The following is a 7,893-nucleotide window of genomic DNA, read 5'->3' on the forward strand; positions in this document are numbered from 1 at the left end:
GTATATAATATATTGCTTGCTTACAGTATCACAATATATCGGGAAATATCGTATCGTTACCCCTCTGTCATGGTATGTATCGTATCGCCAAATTCTTGCCAATACACAGCCCTAGTGCCAAGGCAGCTACTGCCCAAATTTAAACTTAAATCAGTTTTCTTCTGTTGGGATCATTTGTAACTTGGACTTGTTTTGTAACGATCCAAATGATGTATTTACTGTGCAAGAAGTGTGTTAGAAAAATAAAGATCTTTGTCTAACCTCTTGGACTATAAGTGTCTGAAACTTCCAGTCATCACACATATCAGTTTTGTTGTGTGTTTTATGTAGGAGACACAACAAGCTAAAAAAGCCACATAGATAATGTTTCTTTTAATCTTTTTAGTATGTTTTTGTATTGTGATCTGCATATGTGCGTATGTGGGAATTTGCACTTAAGTTTTTCACTCACCTCTACGCTTGTGCAATGTGATGTGACAGTAAATCTGAACTGAACTGAACTGTTAAAGAGAAAATTTTAGCTGCAATACAAACAAAGTCTATGAAATGAAGATTTCAGGAGGGTAAAATTCAATTATACTTTTTTGGTTTGACTTTGATGTATAAACTGTAAAATAGGTAAAGTTTGAATGTTGGAAGAGTTTATTCACAAAAGTTTTAAGGGAGTTTACATAATTCAGAAGTTACAGTGTGTTCCATCATCACACTCCAAGGTAAAGATTCTGAAGTAAAATCTCCCATAATAATAAACCTTAAATAGTCATTGTGTTAAAACATGACTGTTTAGTCAGGCAAAGCTTTTTCGTTAGCCATTTTAATTATGCTTTTATTATAAATTATACCTAAGCTATCAGATAYCCCTAACAAAAGCCACACATCTTGATGTATTTCATGATTTTTTTAATGCTACAGGATGAAAACCAGTTCAAAAATCATCTTATGGATTGACACCTTTAATTAGGACTGAAAGAAAAGAAAAGGGCGAGGAATAAAAACTACAGTCATGTGAAGCAATACCATGTGTTAGGTTTGAATCACTTTGAAAAGTCTGAAGGAAGCAGAAAATACACACCAGAAGGAAATCCAAACAGCAATTTGTAGGAAAAACCAACTGGTGGCACCTTTAGAATYAGATCTAAAATAAATAATAAAAAAAGAATCTGCAGATTTAAACTTTAAACACCTCTCCATGGATAAATGTACATTTTGACATGGGCTCAATTATCAGTGTAGAGCTAATCCCAGACACCCTTTTAACCTGCAGTACACCGCAGGGCCAGGAATAACTACGCTCCTGCGTTCGGAAATCAAAGACAGGTAATTAAAATCATAATGGTCCTGGTTAAGATGATTATCATCGGGGCTCCAGATAAGGCAACCTCCAGCAGATTTCCTCACTTTTTAAATATTTATGGAATAAGATTAGTCCGCAGGGTGGGAGCCGTGTTAAAAGGTTTAAAGATGACTTGCAGATCAAGAGATAGAAAATAAGCATCTTAACGTGGTGAGGAAATGAGGGTGGAAATGATGAGGAGAGGGAGATGAAGAGGGGGGAGAGTGATGGAGTGACCAGGTGTGTGGGCACACACACCTGCAAACACAGTGCAGGACCCCCCCCTCAACCTGATTACCATCTCCACTCCACCCTGCAGACAGTTTCTGTCTGCGTTAGCCTTCAGACCTGGAGTCTGGCTTTAGGGTCACACCTGACTCCCATCCACACATTAACACAACGCGTGACTTTGCTTACTAAATAAACAACTGATTTGTGATACTAAACACCATATACAAAACTAAATAAACAGACATAAATTTGATCTTAACTTAAATTTTGGGGATCCATAGAAGTCAGTCATAAATCTACATTTTCACAAATTGTTTCAACCACAACATTTTATGTAAAAATGTCGTCGTCTAACTGGGAATTCTGAGCAGCTCATTACCAAATCAGTTTCAAACAGATGAGAATGTTTAATGGAAATGATCAAATTTCCTGTGTTGTGAAGGGTATTTAGGAATTTCTGGGCAAGAAAAAAACAGTTTGGTCCATGCTGATGTGTGATTCACAAACAGATTGACTGAAAAGTGACAAAACAAGAGATGAACAGAGTATTTCTGTACCTGCTCCAGGCTGGTGTGGTTTCAGTCGCCATCATCTGTCCATCCTTCAGAGAAACTCCTGCACATGTCCTCCAGTGGTTATCCTCTCCATCTGGGTTTGATGCCAAAGGCCGCTCAAGTCCAGTTTAATCGGGCCATGACAGCCCCAAAACCATTCTTCCTTATCCGCAACGATCTGTGGAAATAACTGGCTGCAAAAAGCAGGGGAGGGGGCATAAAACCATAAAAGCACACGAGAGCCTGTGAGGTACAGATGTCATCGACATTTAGGACCACCTTGATGTACAAGGATGTATTAGTCTTGTTAGGTACATTCTGTTTGGAGCAAAGGTTGTTGGACTTCCCTCAAAGGCAAAAAATGACACCACTTTATATAGCTTTTTTTTTAAAATAAAATCAACACTAAGGCATTTCAGATTACACTAGTTATAATAAAAAAAGTATAAAATATACAAGGATATTATTGTCCGACACTTGCATGAGAAGCAGATCTTATCTACCTCTGCAATGGTCTGAAAATCAGCCACTCTTTTGCTCTGCTGTGAGCACTACTATCGGGTAAATAAGTTTGTGCTGTTTCAATTTTTTTTCAATGCTTTCAATCAAATAAAGATTGGAACATCGAAGATGCATTGTAACCTTATAACTCCTGACAGTGTTCTTTTAAAAATACAAAAATAAAATAATCAGTATCGGCCAAAAATCTGAATCGGCAGGTCAGAATTGTTAAAGATTGTTGATTGATCAGAAGACTGCAATAAGTTCACCCCTAATAATATACTGTTGTCACACAGAATTATATTTCGCTCCTAGGTTCTAGATTAAGGCCGTGTCTTAATTCATAATTTGCAGCCGACGTCGGCTGCTTATGTCCCYGCCCCTTAGGCTGTCCCAATTCATAGGCGCCTACCCGACAAAACCCCGCAAACGTAGTCTGCACCTGTCTGACACTATCCCAGAATTCATTGCGTCGTCAGCAAATTAAACAGAAAATCAAAGAGGGCAAAGGTTATTTCTTTTTCTTTATATGACCGAGTTTGGAAATTTATCACGGACCGAAGCTGGTAAGTTAAGCAACTTAGCTGAATAAACTTTTGTTGCAATGACTGTGAACAACGTCGGACATGGTCTATGTCGGTTGCAAACCATAAATCGAGGCATAGCCAAAGTGGCAATCCAAGATGGCTGCCAGTGTGATGTGTTAGGCAACACATCGGTCTCTCTGAATGTACTGGATGCATCAGAAAAATAAAGGAACAGAAAAATAGACAGTTTCTTTTCAGATCAAGAGTGGTTATTGCAACCATTTTCAAGTTTCCTGTGCAGTGCAAACATACAAACCCCTATTAAAAAAAATAATATATATATATATATATATGTATATATATATATATATATATATATATATATATATATATATATATATATAAAATATTGCATTACCAACAGTAGAAACTGTAACACAGCTCAACAAGTCTGCAAGGTAAAAAAAAAAAAGATAGCTGATGTGGACTCAGGCTGGAATAAAAACCTGCTGACCCCTGAGTCTGGATGGCACATGGTTGGAGACCATTTTTATTCTCAGTCAGGAATCTATTTTTGACTTTGAGTTTCTCGTCTTTAGAGCTGGCCAGAAAGTCCTTTTCATTTCAGCCTTTGTCCCTTTCCCTGGAGTCCAGATGCGATCGCAGCTGGACGTAACCATTCACCAGCCAGTACTGCCTCCATGTGACACACAGTGAAGTGGGATGCCAAGACCCTTAGCCCTGTCATGAGACACACACACACACACACACACACACACTGTGGTCTAGGGGTCACGTCCTCTCTGCAGCGGTCAGGAACCAGATGGGTTATATTTCATCCAATCGTGCCGTTTTCCATCAGAGGCCAACAGCATCCTCCAGTTCACAGGAAGTGAGGCTGTATGTGTGTGAATCTGTGTGTAAGTGTGTGTGTGTAAGTGTGTGTTTGAGAGAGAGAGAGAAAAGAAAAGACTGATTTTGAAAGAGGATCAACACGTTTTCTATGAGGCGTTCTTTCAGATCAGCTGAAATACTCAGGCAGGAAGACGGGGCAAACAGAAGATCAACAGTTCAATACTCAGAAACCACCTAATTATTTAATAGTTTAGTTTATTTTCCTACTTTTGATCAACCAGAAATATCTAATAAGAATATAATAAAGGCTTCTGAAAGGTATGAAGAAATTTAACTGTTAAAACTTGAGCAAAGTTACAGATTTGTAGTTCAGGAGTGAGACAAAACCAGGTTCAGCCTCTCTTCTTTTCTTCAGATATTTAAATTATCCACTCATCGCTTCACTTCATCTCCATTAAACACTTCCAACAACTGCGTCTGGATCAAAATCTCATTTAAACAAACTATTTTACAGAAAACAAACTCACAGAGTTATTTGTGTGATAAACGCCGAGCAGTTCGTTGGTGAACAACCTTCATCACAGCATGAACTGAACTTCAAACGAGCAATCCAATTTTACATTTACTTGTGTTAATGGTGATAATTTTTTCAACTTCGTTGAGTGAGATACCCTTAACTTGCTAAATTTAACAGCACTAATTTGTAACATATAAGAGAAGAGGAGAGATGTGGATCTGCTCGGTAACGTGAGAAAAATCTGACAAGTTGCAAATTCAAATTAAGGAAAAAAACATTTTGTTGCTTTTGCTGTTAATACATTCTATCTCACTTAATACTTTTGAGACCTTAAAGACCTTTTACTTGTGACACACACACATACATTTGTGTAATTTTATTAAAGAAAGAAAGTGTGTTTTGGGTCATTGTCCTGGAGTAGTTTGGCTCTTGGCTTTTTTCATGATTTGGTGTCTTCCTCAGTTGTCTTGGTTCAAGCAGACCGATGGTGCGATCTGACACTGAAGACTCTTGACCTTGGAGTTCACCTCTACTCTCTTTGGAACTTGTTTTAATCCCTTTAGTTATTATTATCCAGGAAGGTGGTCTTCAGTCCTGTGGACCTTTAACTTGTGAATAATCTGAGCAGCTTTTTTATAATCTTTACGTTAAACACAAGGGTGGTTCTAGGGGCGGGGCCACRGGGGCGTTGTTACACACCATCATTCCAAACAGCTCTGTGACTGCTTCTCACCATTTAAAAAGCAATCTGACTGATTACAAAACTGCAGACACCTGTGATGCTGACTCTTTAGTTTAATGGATCAAACTGAAGGCCCGGAGGCCAAATGTGGCCCACAGATGACTCCTGTCTGGCCCGCCAAGAGGGGCACGCAACCAAAAAAAAAAAGAAAAAAATGTATACCTTTTTAAATCTAAAGTGATAATTGCATTTATACCAATGGTAAACTTCAAATTTATTATTAACTGCAACATAATAAATACATTTAAAAGGTGAAAGACAATAATACTTGTCCAACCCCTGAGCTGTTGGTTTTAAGTAACTGAGCAATTTAGTTGGATAGCACAAYATTAATGTCTCAAAATAAACTGCTTTAAAGCCAGYATTGATTATACATCTCCCATAATGCATGTTGATTATCCATGGGAAAATGGGAGAGTTCAGAGTGTAGGATAGCAGCTACGCACCACAACCCATCAGTGAGTAAAACTCTTAATTTTACTTTTATTAATATTTCTGTTTTATTTCGTTCACACTTAGTCAGTCGTGCACGTGGTACTCTACTTTTCAGTGTCTATAAGAGGACGAGTTAAAACACTGTTTCTATGCAGGTAATACCAGGTAGAGCTCAGTTATTGTTAGCAGTGCTCAGCTGTAGAAATTAGACGAGAAACAAGATGTTTCTGTTTAGCTGAAGTTGAACATGAGTGAACAAGTTAATTACAACTGGGCCTTTGAGGGCCACCATAACGCCCCAGGTTTAACATGTTCCTGTGCTCAGATTATGTTCAAGAGTTTAGGCTAACTTTGTTTTTTGTCAAAGTTAGATTCATTCGTTTTTTTTAATAATTCTGTTGAAGCAAAATTCAAAAGCAGTGATTGATTTTCATATTTTTACCAAGTTATTTTAGTGACCTTTTGTGAGTTTTTCCCCTTTATCAAACTAAGAAATACATTCGTGTCTGTGTCCTCACCAACGTGTCAAACATAAACCTCACCTGTTTCATCTCTAAAACAGATAAAAGCTTTCATTTGTCCTTTCCATCGGCAGACTCATTCCCTTCAGCCTTTTGCTGCTCTGTGTGTCCAGATGGCGAGGCGTCTTGCAGTCATAATTCTGTGGTAATCCCTCCTGCACATGGTGCCCTCGCTCCGATAAACACTTTTCCTATTGTTTCCTGGGCTTCCTTCACATTCTCAACTCTTGCGGTGGTCCGAGCCTTCGGCCTGCAGAGCTTCATGCCGGACGTGTGAGTCTGTGAAAGCTCCTCGCTGCAGGTCAGGCAGACACTTGTCGTAACGATGGCTTGATTTACAGCTCCAGAAATGTGGAAGGCATAAGAACTGTAGCACTGAATGTTGAACAGGTGAAGAGGCAGGTTTTTTTTTAAAAAAAAGAAAAGATTTATTCATTCTTGACACCAAACAAAAACTGTAAGATGACAGAAAGTGTTTTGTAAGCAAATATAACAAACAAATGACGCTTTGCGTGTCRTCTGTGTATTTACGATGGCTCAAAGACATGGCTGTGTGGGTCTAATTAAAAATGTGAAAGGGTTAGCAGCTTGCCGTTCATTGCCAGCTTTTGTCAGCTCTCCTGTCAGGCAGCCAGCTGTTAAGTCCTGCCCTGAATTATAGCCAGAACCACCGCCAGGCATTGTGGGATTGGCAGGGCCAGGCCAAAAGCTATTGTATTCAACCAGTGAAGGAAAAAAAAAAGAAATGTACAAACAAAGTAAAATGAGACTTAAAGCCTTTTCTAACCTCTAAGTTCCAAACACAAGGAGAGAGGCAAGACGACACGGAGGTTCTGAAGATAATGTCTGCTGACTCCAAACTTTATGGAAGTTACTTTTTCATTAGTCTGGATTATGTTTGACTTGGGAAATCATCCTAATCCAACTTAATTGATAATTAAGATGAGCCCACCTTAACCTTCTCTGGTTTTAACTTCCTTTCTGCTCTCTGATTGGAACATCAGTGTGGGTCATATAGTTTACATACTATATTTATTTATTTATTTAAAAAAATTCAGTGATCATTGGTCAACCGTATTGAAGGAATTTATCAGTTAGTTAGATACTGATTTAAAGCACCACAACCTTTTGTCTTAGTTTCCTTTTTAAGGCTTGACTTTTATAATCTATTGTTTGACTATTGTAATGTCCTGATTAAAATAGCTTTAGGTACATGCCCAAAACATCATGACAACGCATTGAAAAACCGTTATTTCATTAGGAAAGATATTTTCTGTAGGAGTTGCCTGCTATTTAGCCATAGGCCTGTAGTGGGCGTACCAGGCACTGAAGGTCCCTGTATAAAAAGACCGGAACCTCCGGTTTCAGGCAGCGATGCTCGGATTGCTTCAGCGTAGGCAATAAAGCTCRYTCGTAACTAGATCTGGGGTTGWATGGTTCCAAATCTCTTCACATTTTAATCAATTCACTATTTATGCTGTTTTGTCACGATTTCAGTTAACGAACAATACATTTTCTTACAGTTTCACTGGAACAGCTGCATTGATCAACATGAAACCTGGCAGGAATGTAGATGTGTCCGACCTACACTGCAACAGCCAGTGGTTTTATGATAGATGCCCACATAGGAGCTTCAGATTTTTGATTATCCATTGGGCCCATCAATGACCCCACCCG

This window comes from Austrofundulus limnaeus, unplaced genomic scaffold (assembly GCF_001266775.1).
Source record: "Austrofundulus limnaeus strain Quisiro unplaced genomic scaffold, Austrofundulus_limnaeus-1.0 Scaffold85, whole genome shotgun sequence".
In the NCBI taxonomy this organism is placed as follows: Eukaryota; Metazoa; Chordata; class Actinopteri; order Cyprinodontiformes; family Rivulidae; genus Austrofundulus; species Austrofundulus limnaeus.